The sequence below is a fragment of the Lepisosteus platostomus genome, chromosome 22 (genome assembly GCF_059453375.1).
Source record: "Lepisosteus platostomus isolate fLepPlt1 chromosome 22, fLepPlt1.hap1, whole genome shotgun sequence".
In the NCBI taxonomy this organism is placed as follows: Eukaryota; Metazoa; Chordata; class Actinopteri; order Semionotiformes; family Lepisosteidae; genus Lepisosteus; species Lepisosteus platostomus.
In genome coordinates, this window is record NC_142632.1 from 1,645,090 (window position 1) to 1,662,494 (window position 17,405).

The 17,405-nt window shown below is 50.5% G+C and overlaps 7 non-coding genes across 7 annotated transcripts; 6 read left to right on the top strand and 1 right to left on the bottom strand.

The window, feature by feature from the left end:
• The first annotated feature begins 1,155 nt into the window (after positions 1–1,155).
• Positions 1,156–1,228, top strand: trnak-cuu (transfer RNA lysine (anticodon CUU)). The gene has a single exon. It is a non-coding gene; the product is annotated as a tRNA-Lys (tRNA).
• A 4,709-nt stretch (positions 1,229–5,937) lies between these two features.
• Positions 5,938–6,079, top strand: LOC148642816 (U4 spliceosomal RNA). Its single transcript, XR_015929412.1, has one exon. It is a non-coding gene; the product is annotated as a U4 spliceosomal RNA (small nuclear RNA).
• Positions 6,080–6,912: 833 nt separating this feature from the next.
• Positions 6,913–6,984, bottom strand: trnag-ucc (transfer RNA glycine (anticodon UCC)). Its single transcript has one exon. It is a non-coding gene; the product is annotated as a tRNA-Gly (tRNA).
• Positions 6,985–15,144: 8,160 nt separating this feature from the next.
• LOC148642818 (U5 spliceosomal RNA) lies at positions 15,145–15,258 on the top strand. Its single transcript, XR_015929266.1, has one exon. It is a non-coding gene; the product is annotated as a U5 spliceosomal RNA (small nuclear RNA).
• Positions 15,259–15,652: 394 nt separating this feature from the next.
• On the top strand, positions 15,653–15,769 carry LOC148642819 (U5 spliceosomal RNA). The gene has a single exon (XR_015929257.1). It is a non-coding gene; the product is annotated as a U5 spliceosomal RNA (small nuclear RNA).
• Positions 15,770–16,160: 391 nt separating this feature from the next.
• LOC148642820 (U5 spliceosomal RNA) lies at positions 16,161–16,275 on the top strand. Its single transcript, XR_015929355.1, has one exon. It is a non-coding gene; the product is annotated as a U5 spliceosomal RNA (small nuclear RNA).
• A 393-nt stretch (positions 16,276–16,668) lies between these two features.
• Positions 16,669–16,784, top strand: LOC148642821 (U5 spliceosomal RNA). Its single transcript, XR_015929296.1, has one exon. It is a non-coding gene; the product is annotated as a U5 spliceosomal RNA (small nuclear RNA).
• Positions 16,785–17,405: the final 621 nt, after the last annotated feature.

Below are 17,405 nucleotides of genomic sequence, written 5' to 3' on the forward strand. Positions count from 1 at the left end.
GCAGTACGCCCCGTAACTTGCGTACTTCAACAGAAAGAAGAGCAGACAGCTCCATAAATATGCGAGGCGCAGAGAGTGCAAGGCGAGCCGCACACGTTTCGGTGGCTGAGAGAGGGCAGTTTTTGCTTCTGCATTTCCCAAGTAAGGACGCATGACAACAAGCGATTGCGGTGCTCATTTACGACATAGTGGTGATGAGTTTTCAGTACGTGTTCTTTTGAACGAGCAATGAGGTTGCTGCCTTGGACAGCTGACTGCACGCTCTCATTGTGCCACGTGATGAGTATTCACCAGGCTCGTTCAGTCATTAGTCACATTCCATCATTTGCCATAAGCAGATGCTGCAAGGTGATGTGGATATCAGTTCCCAGTCACGAGGACAAAAAGAGCACACAAGGGCTCAGTCGGGAGTTGAACCCGGGACCTCCCACACCCTAAGTGAGAATCATACCCCTAAACCAATGAGCCACAGCAGCACTTTCTATTTTATCCTGTCAGCGAGCTTGAGGACGGGGGAGAGGCGTCATTCGCTCGTCCAGTCAGACCTTCATCAATAAGTCAAGAAAGCCGCAATTACACGACTGCCTTGCAGACGAAGGGCAGTGAACTGCACCCGGTAAGAGGGGAACAAGCGGCACTAGGCGACACCGAGGCATGAGCCCCAGCGAGGGGGGTTAGCTTGCATGGTACGGCGCTCGCTTTGCATGCGAGAGGTAGCGGGATCGTTTCCCACGTCCTCCAGGTGTGTGCTTAGAGCTTGATGTGCCGAAAGGTGTCCTTTAGCCTGTGGTCACACCTTGCATGGAGAGCGTCATGCAGCTGTCAATCATTTCACAGCCACGCCCCCTCTTCATCTTCTCTCTGCCTTAAGCGTCTCCGCCACTCTCTCTTGACATTTCATGTCAGCATGTCAGAAGTCCGAGTGACGTTTTTAATGGCTGAGTGAGGGCACGATGCTGAAGCAGAGAGGCCACTTCAGCCAGAGAGACTTGTGCTAGGTGAGATCTGAAAAACAGACTCGCAACAGAAACAGACCAAAAAAGTATCGGTGAGATCAAAAGGCAAATGCAACATCCAGCAGAGGGCGTCTGAAGATTAGGGAACGGGCGACTGAAATCCATATGAGGCAAACTTTCCGGCTGTGCACTGCAGCTGGCCTCGTTGGCGTAGTTGGTAGCGCATCAGTCTCTTTATCTGAAGGTCCTGAGTTTGATCCTCACACGGGGCATGGCTGCTTGCTCTTTTCAAACACTTGCGGCAACTGTTCGCTCATAACCACGTCTGGAATGCGTGACCTTTACACGGGGGAGAAGCAACGCCGCATCCCTTTTCTAAAGAACATTCATATTCAGAAATAAGTCAAGAAATTTGCCATTACTTTTGCTGTCAGCCTGCCCATGTTGCCAAAGAAAGATTCACTCGGCGTCAACATGACAGAACAGCGATCACTTGAAAACACTGTTCCACACTCCGTAAGCAAGAACTTCAGTGTTTGCAGTCACCCGATATGCCGATAGTCAAAGGAGCACAAAACACGAAGCGTCAAAAGACAAGATGAGTTGATGGAAAGAGCGTTGAATTGATGAGCACAAAAGTTCAGCTCGTACAATAGGCAACGAAGGTCCCGGCGTCATCATCGCACTTGAAAGGACTGCCTTGCAGACTAAGGGCAGTGGGAGGTTGCTGTTTTGAGATGGAGGCATTGGGATGGTGGGCCGAGATCTATTCTTCTTAAGGAATTCTTAAGTATTGTTGCCTCCGATCAACAGATCCTCAGTTTTCTCAGAGTTGAGTTACAAAAAGTTTTCACACATCCAAGTTTTTCCTTCATTAATGCATTTAACTAAAGTGATAATAGAAGAGTTGTCATTTGGTGGAAACAAAATGTTTATTTGAGTGTCATCAGCATATGAATGAAAGTTCATATTATTTTTTCTTATTATCCTACCTAGCAGCAGCATGTAGAGAGAGAGAGCAATATTGGTCCCGGCACTGATCCATCTGGTACCCCAAATTGAACTGGTGACGTTGATGAAGCAGTACAATTATTAGATATTTGAACATAATGAAAACGATGAGTAAAATGTGAAGTAAACCACTGAAGGACGGTTCCAGATAAGCCAACCTCAAACTCAAGCCTGTGTAACAAAACAGAGAGGTCAACCGTGTCAAAGGCAGCTCTAAGATCTAGAAGCACAAGCACTGTTGCATTCCCCGCATCAGTAGCTAAGAGAATATCATTTACGACTCTCGTTAATGCAGTTTCAGAAACCAGACTGAAATTTCTCAATTATATTATTTGAATCCAGATACGATTGACGTTGGGCAACAACTATTCTCTCAAGACTTTTAGATTGAAATGGGACCTTTGAGACAGGCCTGTAGTTGTTAAGAACTTGTGGATCCAAATTTGACTTCTTAAGGAGCGGTCTAACAACTGCTACCTTAAATTGATCAGGTACAACACCTGACGCAAGCGATGCATTCATCATACTAATTATAGGTCCTGCCAGTCCTTCGAGGGAATCTTTGACTAGCTGAGTGGGGATGGGATCTAGCGAACAGGTGGTTGACTTTGTCTTACGTCTGTGTTCATGAGTCCACCATAAGAAGAAATCTGAACAGGAGTGGTGATCATCCGAGGTCACCACGGAGGAAACCACTGCTCTCCCCAACAAAAAAACCACCACTGCCCCTCTCAAGTTTGCTAAAGACCACATGGATGTTCCACAGCAACTCCTGGAACAATGTTCTGTGGACAGACGTGACAAAAGTTGAACTTGTTGGTAAATGTGCACAGCGTTATGTTTGGAGATAACAAAACACTGCATACCAACTCCAAAACCTCATCCCACCTGGGAAGCATGGGGGAGGCTGTATGGCTTGCAATCATCGAGGGACCGATGAATTCCAAGATGTATCAGGAAATTCTACAGCAGAATGTCAGGGTGTCTGCCTGTGATCTAAAACTCGAAAGACGCTGGGTCATGCAGCATGACAAAAATAAAGGAGTACATCAACAACAGAGTGGCTGAAACAGAAGAAATTCCGTATTTTGGGATGGCCAAGTAAGAGTCCTGACCCCAATCCCATTGAAGTGCTGTGGCATGATCTGAAGCAGGCCGTTCAGCGCAAGACATCCCAAAAATATACATGAACTGAAACAGTTTTGCATAGAGGAATAGGCCAAAATACCTCCTAACCGCTGCTCAGGTCTGACCAGCCGCTACAGAAAGTGGGGGTTGAGGTTTTTTTCAATAAAGGAGGTTCCACTAGCTCCTTAATATAAGGGTTCACGTACTTTTTCCATCAATGACCTTGATTGTTTAAAACATTTGTTAAAACAGCAATGTCAAATGTTGGGCGTGTGTTGTTTGTTAAATCAGACTCTCTTTATTGATTATTATGACTTAGATAAAGATAAGATCACATGTTAGGAGCCATTCATGCAGAAATCCACATCATTCCGAAGGGCTGTTTACAAAAGTTTTTCTTCCAACTGTATGTGAGAGAAAAGCAGAGCCGCTCACTGAGTAAGGTGGGGTTGTAGCTTCGCAAATTGCAAGGACATTTGTACTCTCAAAAGGGGACAGGAGCACCCCAGATGGGACTCGAACCCACAATCCCTGGCTTAGAGTGCCAGTGCCTTAGCCATTAGGCCACTGCGCCACACTGGGTGAGGTTGATCACGCTGATGAAGAGACAGTTTTTTTTTCCTTTGCTTTTTCAAAGGGATCCCCAAAAATAAGGGAAGTTAGGCAGCAGAAGGTTTACTGTGACCTGAGAAGGACCGGCATCCAATCACGGTGGTACACACACACACGCTCTCAATCATCTGAGCTACACGGCTACCAAGATGATCTCAGGTGCGCCGAGCTGGTACGGAACATATTGAACTGATCGACGGCGAATTGTCTCTCAGACAGGCTTTTCACCTCTGAGCTCCCTGACTGACAGTGATCAGCTAGGTAGTGAAACAGTCAGGTGCTTCTAAGCCTTAAACAGCTGCATCTCGGCGCTTCCAAGGAGAGATGATTTGAAAGCCGAACATCGCCCATTGGGAACACCTTACTATCACTAGTTTAAGAGACTCTTAAGGTCTTGCAGAGGTGCCTGTCTAATAGCATGCGCTTTTCAAGCTATAGGTGTTTAGGCTGAGGCAGAATGCCTGTTAACAAAATGTTTTTCTAAAGGGGCCTCGCACTCTTTTCCAAGCAATGGTCACCATCCCCACCGAGTGTCACAATGTAGTCATGTCCTAGGACGTCACCTGTTAGTCTCCATTTGTCTGCCACCAACACTTTAGGTTACGGGGTCACAACCGCACCCCGGAGCGCAGAGGAGCCGTTGGCGTTCTGGTGGCGCAGATTGGGCTGAAGGTGGGGCGCTTGAATCTCGCTGTTGGAGGCCGTCTGAAACTGACCCAAGCCTTTCCCTTGAATTAAATGTAAATAAGATATGAACCCCAGATGCACATGGAATCAATCACGTGTTTCCTTTGAGCCGTTTCAAAGACTGCTCCAGAGTTTACCTTGCACAGATGCGCAAAGATTAATGATGGGGGTGCATGCTTCCAGGCGCCTTACAACTGTAGGGACTGATTAGAGACAATTCGTAGCGTGTGCTCGTTTCCATATACGCCCCGTGTTGCAATGGTAGGATGAAGTCAAATACGGCTTGGACGTGTAACGGCATTCTATCCAACTGCAGGACTTGAGGGTTTTTTTGTGCTTTGTTCTGTTTTCGTTGACATCGCATTCGTAAGAGCGTCAAAAAAAGGTAATTCCAGCATATAACAGCCAGCCTTAAGTCCTCTGAGGCGCATTTGTCTGCTAGCATGCTATTGTGAAAGTTCAAATTTGGACAAACACAATCTGTGGCGTTTAGCGTGACATAGTCTTGCAGGCATCGTGCTGTCTCACTGCAATACTATACCACTGGAGGAAACAGTCCATCTGGCCATGAAACTCATTTGAACGTCTAGCTACAGCAACTAACAATATCATGATTTATTCAGGATGTGTGGAATCAGAACATCCCGGAGACAGCTTCCGAAATCGTGAGCATTCTCTGGTGGTGTCCTGCTGGGATCCTGTGGGCGTGTGTTGGTGGTATAGTGGTGAGCATGCAAAAGCCACTGCATTGGCCAGGAATCGAACCCGAGCCTCTTACTTGGCAGGCAAGAATTCTTCCACTGAACCACCAATGCTCAATACCTGTACCTTCAAAAAAGACGCTTTTTTGGTGCTCTGTTCAAAAAGCGTCGACATCTGTTTCCAGCTGCAAAATGCCATCCGCAGACACTGAAGAATTTATTTATTTAGACACCGCTCAGAATCCCCTGTAAGATTCTCCCTCAGTTCCTTTGAGCAGTGTTTTACCTCTTTCAAAAGGCTTCACTTTCCTAGTCACATTCCAAGGCTCATCGAACCCGGGCTGTTTCCTCCAGCGGTATAGTATTGCAGTGAGACAGCACGATGCCTGCAAGACTATGTCACGCTAAACGCCACAGATTGTGTTTGTCCGTTCGTGTCAGTCGTCCTGCAGCCACGGGAAGTGGGACACAAACATGCTGCAATGCTTTCAAGACGTTAGGATTTGTTTGTGTAACATCCGAGAAGAGTACTTGTGGCTTGAATGTGAACTGTACGTGCCCGCCCCCTTTCCTCTGTAGTGCATGAGTTCCTCCCGGCACGCCCTTCGTCATTGTTCTGTCATCTTGTATTTAAAGGGTTGTATTTCTGCTGCTGAAAATAAGCAACGGTTTTCTCACAACGCCCTTTGTTCCCAACGGAGCCCTTGTCTGTCATGAAATTCTTCAAAACCTCAAGCTAGAAGAAGAAGAAGACGACAAATATGAAGCGTTACCGCAACGACATGCCATGAGACGATCGATAACGATTTCCATAGGATCCCCGCGGTTGCCTGGCAACCGTCAGCTTTGCGCAGTGGCAGTATCGTAGCCTGTGAGGTTTAGCCGAGGCGCGATTATTGCTAGTTGAAAACTTTTCCCAATACCCCGCTTCCGCCGGTTTGCAATACAATCGGCGAAAGCAATTTTTGATAGTCTCGTCAGAGACTGAGCAAGGTGTTTAAAGACAGATTTGGTCATGGTGACATCATGGTAGAAAGAAACGAGCTTGTTACGTCTCAACAGAAACGCTCTTTAGCTCTTTCAGCGTTATGCAGAGAACAGCGTCTGTCGAGATCACTTTTGAGTTAGCGCGAAACGCCGTGTGCTGTCAGTTTGATTTCATATTGCTCGTAGCGGCGCCCGGCTTTTGTCTGTCAAAAGTTAGGTTGCGCTTCTTCATGCTGCATCGTCGGCATGAGTGGAGCTTTTTAAACGTCTGTACTTACTGCGCCCCATAAGAAATGGTTTGTCCCCGTTCAAAAGAGATTGTGCGATGTCCTGCAGCGTTCGCAAAGCAAACCTTTGACAGTTTGAAAAGAGGAATTTATTCTGCTTCCTGTGCGTGCAGTAGTTACAAAGTTGAACGTCTTTACACGATCTGCTGCAGTTTTCAGTGGGCGGGCTTTGTCAGATGGCTTGGAAAAACGCACTGAGACATCATGAGCAGTGTCCTGCATGTTTTCTGTGTATAGCTGTCTTTTAACGCATACAGAATTCATTCGAAATCATTGATTTCTCCAATTAACAAGGGTCCCTTTTTGAACCTGCCAGAAGCATTCTTTCAATGTAACAGATTTACTCCGGGGAAAGGCAGCATGACATTGAGAGTAGCTCAAGCTTTCAGCACCCGTATCGGACTGCGTGTATGCAGACACCGCTCAGAATCCCCTTTAAGATTCTCCTTCAATTCCGTTTTGCAGTGCTTTGGCTCTTTCAAAAGGCTTCACTTTGCTATTCACAATCCAAGGCTCATGACAGCATTTAAAACCAATCGCCACTGCGTTGGCCGGGAATCGAACCCAGGTCAACTGCTTGGAAGGCAGCTATGCTCACCACTATACCACCAACACACACCCGCAAAAGCCCTGCAGGACACCACCAGAGAATGCTCACGATTTCGGAAGCTGTCTCCGGGACGTGCTGATTCCACAAATCCTGAATAAATCATGATATTGTTAGTTGCTGTAGCTAGACGTTCAAATGAGTTTCATGGCCAGATGGACTGTTTCCTCCAGCGGTATAGTATTGCAGTGAGACAGCACGATGCCTGCAAGACTATGTCACGCTAAACGCTACAGATTGTGTTTGTGTTGGACAGTTGGACCCTACAGCTGGACCCTCATAGACAACCTGAATAGCTTATTCAGAAGCAGTGCTGGACCGGGAACGAACCAGCTTCTTCCCAGGCACAAGAGTGACTTGTGAGGACTCGCGGTCCCACTCTGTGCATAGAGACTTTCTACCAGCCAGCCGGACTGCTGGTAGATCCCCTCGGAGCAACGACTGACCTGCGTGGATGTCTAGACAAGGACCGGAGGTCTGTAATAGCTTTGAGGAGCTGTGTCAGGCAATGATCGGAGAATTTTCGGCTTTTATCGATCCCATAGCTGCCGTGGCCGCTGTGCACCATATTAAGCACGAAAAAGCTGAAGCCCCTCGCGACTATTATCAGAGGCTTAGGCGCACTTATTTTGCAGGGCGGAATGAAGAGGGTTGCGAAGAGAATGTGAATTTCAAAGGTTTATTCATTGCTAATCTGCATCCCTCAGTCAGGAAAATGATTGTGATGCACACTGATGCAAAAGCGATGAAAATGGCTGACATTAGAAGGTTGGCTCAAAAAGCCTGGGGAGCTGAAGTCTCTGCTTCCTCAGAGCGAAAACCTGCTAAAACGGCCGTGTTCGCCACTAAAGCCAGCAGGGTTGACGACTCGCCTCAGCTCGAGGCAGCTGAGGTTCCTGAGCTCGCTAAGCCCCGGCGCAAAATAGGCAGGCAGGACCGCACTAAGCGTCAGAGCCACCGTGAGCGCTACGGGGAAGGCAAGGGCTCAGGCAGAGTCTATCATAAGACTGGACGAAGGGAGTCGACTGCAGCCCGCCTGGCCAGGCTTGAACAAGCCCTGCCTGAGAGATCAGGACAGGGTAAACCTTCCGCACCGAATGCCGGAAGTGTGAATGAGCTTAGGGGGACCACGCCCCTTCTCACTGGAGGAGGCGGGGATCCGTCCCAAGCCCCTCCCTCAGTCTATCTGATTGGGTGGGAGGGTTCCTGCCTGGAAGAAGGCTGTGACTCTGAGTTGGGCGCTGACCCCGCCCCTGAAGTCAAAGAAGAGGCAGGCTTCCAACAATTCTTAGGGAATCTCAGCCAGAAAGGCAAAGCAAGGCGTATTTATATCAAGGTTTCTCTTGAAAACGTCTTAGATAGAGAAGCACTGATTGACACTGGGGCTGAAATTAGTTTGATGTCAGCCGATCTACTCAGCGAGCTCAAACGAGTAGCGAAAGGAAAAGGCATCAGACTTAAGGTAGAACCGTGTAAGATAGATATTTCCAGCTATACCCAGGATCATGCCAGGATCACACACCGAGTGTGGGTGGCACTTAGCTTCGGGCCAATGAACGTGGTGCATCCTGTTTACATCTCTAGGTTTAAAACAGAGCCACTACTCATTGGCCAAGACCTGCTTGACAGGCTGGAGCCTCTGGTGGACTGCCAGCGTGGAAAATTGTGGGCTCAGGTCAAAAACCCTAAGCCTGTTGCACAGCAAAAAGGGGGATTCAGTGGTTATGCTGTGATCACACAGTGCCCACTGAACACTATAGCTGAGTTGGAGGTTCCTCCTGGTTCCTCTGGACGAGAATAAATGTCTCTTCTTGCTTTCCAAAACTACAGGGAAGTCCTGCCCAGGCCAGCACTCCCACGGTCTCCCAACTACAGGAGCAGTGCTCCAAGCAGCTGCTTGACCCGCCAGGTAAAGCACACCCCCTTTTCATCCCTGAAGAAGAGTGGATCTCCCTGTCCGGTAATGAATGGGAGTCCTTTCTGTGCACCCTGGTACCTCAGGGGGTCCAGGAATACCACCCCATGGTGGTGGGAGGGGGTCCAGGTGGCAGAAGTGCAGGTTGATGATGTAATTCTTAGCCTCAGCTCTGAGAAGTCCATAATCAGTGAAGGTCTGTTCGAGGACCTGTCGCCAAGCTGTCAAGTGACCCTGGTGACGCAGTCACAGGTTCTGTGGTGGGCACCCCCATCTCATAGGTCCATTTGGAGCAAAGGAAGCTGTGTAGCTTCCATCTCCATCGGAAAAAGGAAGTTTGCTCACTACTTCCTATTGGAAGTACCTATTGGTTCGACTGGGCGCCCAGCTGGACACAGTAAACAGTGTGCTGTGGACACGGGTGGACCCAGATGCCCACTCTCTAAGCGGTGACCCCGAGAACATTCGGTCAGGTCAGACGATTCCTCAGGCCTGCCAGGTAGTAAACGAATCGGACCTGATCGTTCCTGCGTCAACAGCAGGGTTTCCAGTACGCCTTGTCCTAAAGAAGGGACAGAGAATGGACGCTGAGATGGTTTTCTTCCAACCATCAGCTCAGTTTATCAGACTGAACCTAGCAGTCTGTTGTACCCCCAGACTGGAACGGAATGGCCGAGCCACCTGCCTGTTGGTGCAGAACATAGCAAAACAAGATGTCAAAATCCCTGCTCGCACTGACATGGGACTGGTAATTGACAATGGTTTCTATGATTTCGAACTAGCCATCCCAGTACTGGGGCAGCTCCCTGGTCCCTTGGCCAGGGAGGGGGGAACCGAGCAGGTGTACTACACCTACCCCCGGCGGATGATTACAATTATGCCAATAGAGGGATTCTGCAACCAGGAGGTGTGCAGGGTGGACCTTAGCGATAAGGATGAGATGGTTGTGTACACAGTACACGCAGGTGTTCCGATGGACCACTCAGCCGAGAGTACGACCCGGGATACCGCCATGCCGTCAAAAGCGGGGTTCCTAGAGCAGGTACAGGAACAGGTTGGCAAGGCAGATGCCCTGGAAACGGAAAGCCAGCGTCAGCAGCTGCGTCAGAATTTCCAGGATTTCCGGGAAGTGTTTGCACGGGACGCCTATGACTGCGGGGTGACGGATTTGAACACAGTGCGCATTCCAACGGCCCCTGGCGCCCGCCCAACCTATGTCAGGCAGTATCGCATTCCCCTCACGGCATACGAGTCCATAAAGCAGACGTTGGATGCTCTACTAGAGCGTCAGATCATAAGGGAGTGTAACTCCACTTATAACTCCCCACTGTGGCCGGTGCTGAAACCCAATGGTAAATGGCGTCTGACCATTGACTACCGGCAGCTGAATAAACAGGTTCCTTTGTCACGATGGCCAATGATCTACCTAGATCAGGAGTTATCCAAGGTGACAACAGCGAAATATTTCACCACAGTGGATGTGGCCAATGGGTTCTGGACCCTTAAGGTAGAACCAACAGACCAGTACAAACTGGCCTTTTCCTTTGGAAACAGGCAGTTCACCTGGAATCGATGCCCCTTTGGGTATTCCAACTCCCCAGCGGAGTTCAACATATTTCTGCACAAAGCCATGAGTGATGCAGCCGCCAGGGGCAACCTGGTCTATGTGGACGATATTCTGATGAGGAGTCAGACCTGGGAAGAACACATGGCCGAGATCAGGCATGTGTTGACCCAGCTCTCCTGTGCAGGGGCCAAACTGTCCCTGGCTAAGGGACAGTGGTGTAGGACCCAAGTGGAGTACGTGGGACTGTTGGTTGGAGCCCAAGGCATACAGCCACAGTCCAGCAGAGTCCAAGCTATCCAGAATATGAAGTCGCCCACTAACCTGTCTGAACTGCGCAGCTTTCTGGGAGTATGTAATTATTCCCAGCAGTTCATTGAGGATTACGCTGAAATAGCAAGGCCCCTCCACAAGCTGTTGCAGAAAGACGTGCCCTTTGAGTGGGGGCCTTCCCCAGAACAGGCTGTGATGGAGCTGAAGCGCAGACTCGGTAGTGCGCCGAGCTTGGCCTACCCTGACAAAAATAAGGTCTTCTACCTTGAAGCAGGGTTCTCAGAGCACTGCCTTGGGGCTGCTCTGAGTCAGGAATATAACCAAGAGTGAAGGGTGGTGGCATATGCCAGTCGAGCCCTGAGCCCAGTGGAGCAAAAGTTCTTGGACTGCGAGAAGGCCCTGTTGTCTACGGTCTGGTCGGTAGAACACTTCCGTAGTTATGTTGGGGGACAAAAGATCATCATCGAAACCTGCCACCAACCTGTGACATTCCTGCATAGCCAGAGACTGAAAGCGGGCAGGGTGTCAAATAGCAGGATTGTGGCATGAATGATGGCCCTACAAGGCTATGAGATAGAGGTACGTTATGCACAGAGCAAGAAAATGTACCTGGGACAGGGCCTGGCTTTGGGCCAAGTGTGTCACGGCTGTGACACTGACATGGAAGCTCCAGAAACAATTCCCGCTGCTGAGCTACCGAACAATCATCGGTACTACGATGAGAACGTGGGCCAGGGCTTACCCATGGCCTATGTTGACGGTTGCTCTTTTCGCCACGAACAGCAGGTGCTAGCAGGGGTAGGAGTAGTCTGGCAAGACAATACTCCCTGTGGGCCGACCCGCTATAAGCTAGGACCAAAGACTAGTCAGTATGCGGAAGTAGCTGGGGTGCTGATCACCCTCCAGCAGGCCCTGACACATGGCCTTAAACAGTTTGTCATCTGTAGTGACTCGAACTACGCCCGACATAGCTTCGTGTCTCACGTTCCGTATTGGAAGGGTAACGGCATGAAAAATGCCCGGGGCAAGGAAGTAAAGAACAAAGAGTTGTTCCTGGCCAGTGACAAGCTCACGACCGAGGCTGGAATGATGGTTTACTGGAGGAAGGTGAAGGGACACTCCCAGGTGAAGGGACCCGACAAAGACGGGAATGATGAGGCCGACCGGTTGGCCAAATCTGGCGCCTTAGAGGGTGAACCCTGGCAGTTCCAGCAGGAATGGCTACCCCCAGAATTCGTGGCTGAGGTCAAGGCGGTTACCCGAAGCAGGGCTAGACAGGATGTCGGAGCTGACCCTCAATCTGTAGTGCTTGGGTCACAGGGTTTTAACACCGATCTTGCGGAAATGCAGAAACAGGACCCAGCAATTGGGCAAATGTATCAGCATATCGCTGACCCAGTGCGTCAACCTCTTTCGGAGCAGGTGCTGAGCCAGTCTCTGGAGCTGAAGGAGCTGGCAGAGGTGAAAGACAACCTAAAAATTATAAAGGGGTTGTTGGTTTGTGTACCAGTTGCACAAGGTGTCCCAAAGTGGGTAGTTCCCCACTGTCATCGGGGGGTCATGATCCAACACGCTCATGACGAACCCTGTGGGGGTCACCGGGGAATCAAGGCTACATACGACACTATCCAGCAGGTGGCATTCTGGCCTCACATGGGCCAAGACATCGCCGCGTATGTAAAGGGGTGTCTGACGTGTAGCCAGTTCCAACCATCACGGCCCTTGCACCGTGCACCACTCCAGAAAAAGGGCATGACATTCACCTGGTCCAATCTTCAAATGGATTGGGTGGGGCCGCTGGTGAGGTCATCCAGAGGGAACAAATATTTCCTCACTGTTACGTGTGCATTCACAAAATGGATTGAGTGCCTCCCAGCACCCAACGACACGGCAGAGACAACTGCAGTGCTGTTGGTGAACCATGTGTTCAGTCGATGGGGATTCCCCCTGACCGTGGTCTCGGATCGGGGAACCCATTTCACAGCTACAGTAATGGCAACCCTGTGGAATATGCTTGGGGTCAAGACCCAGTTGCATATCTCCTACCACCCTCAATCCTCGGGCCAGGCAGAAAGGGCAAACCGAACGGTGGTTAGTATGCTCAAAAAGTTTGTCTCCAACAGCAGTAGGGACTGAGACATTAAGCTGCCCCTGGTTCTGATGGCCATCCGAGGTAAGCCCCATTGCTCTACGGGGGTCCCACCTTTTGAGATGATGACAGGTCGGAAGATGACTCTTCCCCTACACTGTCTTTATGGGGTGGAGGACCTGAGCACGACGGGGGCTGCTACGGCCCATCAGTATGTGTCAGACCTGCGAGCACATCTGCAGGCAACCTTTGCTTTTGCCCAGAACAATCTGGGAAGGAGTGCAGAGGGTAGGAAAGCATACTATGACCGAAAGGCAGTTAACCAGGAACTCCAAGTAGGAGACAAGGTCCTGTACTTCCAATTTGCCAAACCCACAGGGGTGGCCCGGAAGTTCTTACCCAGTTGGACAGGACCCCACGAGATTGTCGATAAGGTATCACCGGTAGCTTATCGAATTCAGATTGAGAAGGGAAGGCAATCTCTGGTCTACAAGTGGGTGCATCGCAACCACCTCCGGTTGTATCGCCCACCTCAAATGGCGCCGGAGAACACAGAATAGGGTTAAACGTCCAAACCCGATCAAAGAGGGGGGTGCCCCTTTGTAGCTGCAGGTAGTTAGGTACTGTACTGTAGGTCCTGCTAGGAAAATATATTCAAAATTATAGTGGAACTGTACCATGTGCCTCATCTATGTTCCAGAATGGGAATCCTAAAACTGCCAGGGCTGGTCCTGACAGTACTGTGGATCGCCTCGACACAGCCCCTTGAAGTTGTGGAACCTGGTCCTCCTACCGGCATAGTCCTGCAGGAAACCATAGTCCTCTCCATGGAAATCTTTATGGTACAATCTTTTTTTTTTCTTATAAAATATACTTTATTCCGAAAAAAAACACATCTCAAAGGGAAACGTCTCACACGATAACACTCCACAAAATTAAAACATCGGCGGAACGGCGGTGATTGTCCGTTATCAATCCTTGCAAGGGTGGGCGGATTTGCGCTATTATGAGAGTCCCTCCAAACCCTACCGCTTGCTGTAAACCATTAATCCCTGTACAGGGTCCATAGGCCTTTCCAGTGCTCCTTTGCCGTGGGGAAACCCCATTTAGCAACGTCGCGCTTCATCCTCCTCCTGAGGTCCGCCAGGATCCTCTCTTCCAGCTCCCTCGCTCCCCACTTGTTGTTGTGCCGGATGAGATTGTTTCTCGCGTCCCACAGGCCTTTCTTTGTGAGGGACAGCAGCAGCCACATCAGGAACTGCGTCCCCCTGTCCAGTCCGGTAGGTGCCAGCCCCAGCAGAATGTACTGGTAGCTGAGCACCGCATTCGTTTCCAGGAGTTGCATTATGTTGTCCATTCTGCCCCACACCGCCTTGGCGAAGGGGCAGCTCCTTCACTTTATTAAGATACTGAAGAAAGATGTGGAGACGGGGGTTTGAATTTAATCCTTTCTGTAGGGGGTTTAGACTTTCAAGTCACAAACTGGGGTTTATGGCAGGAAAGGGGGGTTAACTGATAAGGATTGCAGATGCAAGCTAGGAACCCCCCTGGGTGTAATGTTAAACTGACCATTTGTCCAGAACATCGTAAACTGGCCAAATACCATGAACCCCCCTCTTTACCATCAGACCGAGTGACGTCAGAAACGGAGAAGAAAACACTATATAACCCAAAAGTTTGTAACAGTACGGGGAACAATACTTCGGTTTTGTTGTTTCTTGCGGGAAACAAGACTTTGGCTTTATTGTTCCTTGCATGCAATAAACTCATCTGTTTTACTTCATCTCGGGATCAAGAACCTTATTTCTTCTGTTACAACAAATTTGGCGTAGTCGGCGGATGCTCCAGAAGGCGCAGAACTTCCCATCGGCAGGAGAGATGGTCAGCGCGCACATAACTAAGAGGTAAGGACTCCTCTTTTATTTAAAAGTCCCGACTCTCTCTGACCGATTGGGAAATCTCTGCTCCCTGCGAGAATCGCCCGAGATGACGGAGTAAACGTGAGTTTCTGAATTCCTCTGGCCCGGGGAAGACACCGGTGTATGTAATGGGTTGTTTGCTGTAAGCCCAGAATTTGGTCTGGCAGGGGTTCCGCGGTATTGTGTACAGGCGTTCGAAGCTGGTTTATGCCTTAATTGCGCGTGGAGTTTTTGAACGGGTTTTGGACCCTTACCGTGAAGTTCAGGACTGGTGTGGGCCTTAATTGCGCCCGGAGTTCTGAAGGTCAGAACTGGTTTGGGCCTTAATTGCGCCCGGAGTTCTGAGGCTCAGGATCGGTGTGGGCCTTAATTGCCAGATTAAGGCCTTAAATGGCCTTAATCAGCCATGCACTCTGGTTTCTTTTCATCTCGTACAAATCTTTCGCCTTTTACTAAAGATTTCCGTGGAGAGGAGCATGAATGAGTTCCATGCAATTTTTGTGCTTCCCTGCCTTCGGGTGGGTCGCAGCTGGGTTGGTCAAAGAGAGAAAACAAGCACGTTCGCAATCGCTCTTGTAATGGTGATTGTGGCCGTCTGCTCCGCGAGTTCTCGGTCTCCGGCCGTCTGATTGGCGTTCTTTTCTTTGGGGGGCGGGAAGTGTCCGGCCGCAGGGGATCTTGGGACCTCGCTTTGCATAGCGGCTTCCCAGAGTGCGTCGTTTCCGGCACAGTGTGGCCGGGTGTTTTCCGAGTTATCGCACGGATTGGGCACGGCCGCAAGCTGAGAGCCGCAGGCGATGAGCCCGGAGCTGAACGGGCCCCACTGGCTAGTTTGTAAGGCCAGGTGCATTGCCAACCATGACCGGCAGCGCAGAGGCTTTGAAGGCGGCCTGGGCTCCTGCAGCTGTGCAGCCACGCACTCTGGTTTTTCTTCATCTCGTACAAATCTTTCGCCTTTTACTAAAGATTTCCGTGGAGAGGAGCATGAATGAGTTCTATGCAATTTTTGCGCTTCCCTGCTTTTGGGTGGGGTACGGCTGGGCTGGTCAAAGAGAGAAAACAAAAACGCTCGCAATCGGTCTTGTTATGGCGATTGTGGCAGTCTGCTCCGCGAGTCCTCGGTCTCCGGCCGTCTGATTGGCGCTCTTTTCTTTGGTGGGTGGGAAGTGTCCGGCCGCAGGGGATCTTGGGACCTCGCTTTGCATAGCGGCTTCCCAGAGTGCGTCGTTTCCGGCACAGTGTGGCCGGGTGTTTTCCGAGTTATCGCACGGATTGGGCACGCTCGCAAGCCGTAAGCCGCAAGCGATGAGCCCGGAGCTGAACGGGCCCCACTGGCTCGTTTGTAAGGCCAGGTGCATTGCCAACCACGACCGGCAGGGCAGAGGCCTTGAAGGCGGCCTGGGCTCCTGCAGCTGTGCAGCCACGCACTCTGGTTTCTCTTCATCTCGTACAAATCTTTCACCTTTTACTAAAGTTTTCCGTGGAGAGAAGCATGAATGAGTTCCCTGCAATTTTTGTGCTTTTCTGCTTTCGGGTGGCGGGCAGCTGGGCTGGTCAAAGAGAGAAAACAAGCACGTTCGCAATCGCTCTTGTAATGGTGATTGTGGCCGTCTGCTCCGCGAGTCCTCGGTCTCCGGCCGTCTGATTGGCGCTCTTTTCTTTGGGGGGCGGGAAGTGTCCGGCCGCAGGGGATCTTGGGACCTCGCTTTGCATAGCGGCTTCCCAGAGTGCGTCGTTTCCGGCACAGTGTGGCCGGGTGTTTTCCGAGTTATCGCACAGATTGGGCACGCTCGCAAGCCGTGAGCCGCAGGCGATGAGCCCGGAGCTGAACGGGCCCCACTGGGTAGTTTGTAAGGCCAGGTGCATTGCCAACCACGACCGGCAGCGCAGAGGCTTTGAAGGCGGCCTGGGCTCCTGCAGCTGTGCAGCCACGCACTCTGGTTTCTCTTCATTTGTACAAATCTTTCGCCTTTTACTAAAGATTTCCGTGGAGAGGAGCATGAATGAGTTCCCTGCAATTTTTGCACTTCCCTGCCTTCGGGTGGGGTACGGGTGGGCTGGTCAAAGAGAGAAAACAAAAACGTTCACAATTGCTCTTGTTATGGCGATTGTGGCCGTCTGCTCCGCGAGTCCTCGGTCTCCGGCCGTCTGATTGGCGCTCTTTTCTTTGGGGGGCGGGAAGTGTCCGGCCGCAGGGGATCTTGGGACCTCGCTTTGCATAGCGGCTTCCCAGAGTGCGTCGTTTCCGGCACAGTGTGGCTGGGTGTTTTCCGACTTATCGCACGGATTGGGCACGGCCGCAAGCTGAGAGCCGCAGGCGATGAGCCTGGAGCTGAACGGGCCCCACTGGCTAGTTTGTAAGGCCAGGTGTATTGCCAACCACGACCGGCAGGGCAGAGGCCTTGAAGGCGGCCTGGGCTCCTGCATTCGGTGTGTGCTCCGCCTGCTCGCTGAGCAAGTTGCCACCTTTTTCCTTTTTATGTAGAAGCCTGTCACCACCCTGCCACTGCTGTGAAGGTCACAGAAATGGTGCCCTGGATTCATGCTTCCCACTGTAAAAAGGTCACAAACGAACTGAGCAAAGCGCAGGAGTGATGTCTCCACAAGGACAGATGGGGATAACCTGCTTGGGACTGATGTGCACAGCCCTTTTCCTTTTTATGTAGAAG